The following is a 1,747-nucleotide window of genomic DNA, read 5'->3' as shown; positions in this document are numbered from 1 at the left end:
AAAAATACACTTCAAACAGTTCACAGCTGTCACACATGCAGCTAAGTCGATTTTGACATTATACTTATACATTACAACAATAAAATGATCTTAAATACGAGATAAAAACTGTACTATATAATATCTTTATAAGGCTCTAACACTTATATAAGATAACACTTCTGAAGCATTTTCCTCAAGGCATTAGCGACAGTATGTGATGTTCGGCCAAAACGGAGACTCAGCTTCGGATTACAGCAAAAATAGTTTCATCACAAATTGAACCGATGAACAGACTATAAGCCTGGATTGAAAGTCTACACTAATGAAGTACATACAAGTCCAGCCGAGAAGAGATAGTCTTACACAAAAGCAGATTATTGCACAGATCCTCACAGATTTGCTGTGCCCAAGAACCGCAGGACAACCGCAAATGGCGAGCTACCATCAGCAAGCACGTCTAACCCTCAGTTACAGGGAACAACAGACGATAACAGATGATAACAGACGATAACAGATGATAACAGACGTTAACAGATGATAACAGACGATAAAAGATGATAACAGACGATAACAGATGATAACAGATGATAACAGATGATAACAGACGATAAAAGACGATAACAGACGATAACAGATGATAGACGATAAACAGATGATAACAGACGATAACAGACGGTAACAGATGATAAGACGATAACAGATGATAACAGACGATAAACAGATGATAACAGACGATAACAGATGATAACAGACGATAACAGATGATAACAGACGATAACAGATGATAACAGACGACAACAGACGATAACAGATGATTACAGATGATAATAGATGATAACAGACGATAAAAGACGATAACAGACGATAACAGATGATAGACGATAAACAGATGATAACAGACGATAACAGACGGTAACAGATAACAGATGATAACAGACGATAACAGATGATAACAGACGATAACAGACGATAAAAGATGATAACAGACAATAACAGATGATAACAGACGATAAAAGATGATAACAGACAATAACAGATAATAACAGACAATAACAGACGATAACAGATGATAACAGACGACAACAGACGATAACAGACGATAACATATGATAATAGATGATAACAGATGATAACAGATGATAACAGACGATAAACAGATGATAACAGATGATAACAGACGATAAAAGATGATAACAGACGATAACAGATGATAACAGACGACAACAGATGATAACAGACGATAACAGATGATAATAGATGATAACAGATGATAACAGATGATAACAGACTATAACAGACGACAACAGATGATAACAGACGATAACAGATGATAACAGACTATAACAGACGACAACAGATGATTACAGACGATAACAGATGATAACAGATGATAACAGACAGAGAGACTCACCCTTTTCTCTTGGGAGTCGTCTTTGGAGTGGAGCTGGCCTCGTCGTCCAGAGGGAGGGTGGACATTGGAGAGAAGAGCCCGCTGTCGTCAAGGGAAGAGGAGGGAGGGGAGGGCGATCGAGACGAGGCGGCCGACAGCGAGGAGTAAAGACTCGTCTCCGACAGGCTGTTCACCAGCTTCTGCGCTCGCTTCTTGGACGCGCTGTTCCGGATCTGCCTCAGGGACGACTCCATGTCGATCTGGGGACAGAAACAAGCATCAGCTGGTTAACTCATCGTCTGGTACAGAGATGTTAACGAAGTGATGATCTCCAACTGTGACAAATTAAATGCCACCAGTCCTTTCTCTGGTTCT

At 39.7% G+C, this 1,747-nt stretch overlaps 1 protein-coding gene across 1 annotated transcript in view; it reads right to left on the bottom strand.

The window, feature by feature from the left end:
* LOC109484013 overlaps positions 1-1,747 on the bottom strand; it is a 65,666-nt gene that overhangs the window by 23,481 nt on the left and 40,438 nt on the right.

The sequence above is a fragment of the Branchiostoma belcheri genome, unplaced genomic scaffold, assembly GCF_001625305.1.
Source record: "Branchiostoma belcheri isolate BF01 breed outbred unplaced genomic scaffold, Haploidv18h27 scaffold68, whole genome shotgun sequence".
In the NCBI taxonomy this organism is placed as follows: domain Eukaryota; kingdom Metazoa; phylum Chordata; class Leptocardii; order Amphioxiformes; family Branchiostomatidae; genus Branchiostoma; species Branchiostoma belcheri.
Note: the sequence above shows the minus strand (reverse complement) of the source record. Positions and strands in the feature narration are given on the sequence as shown.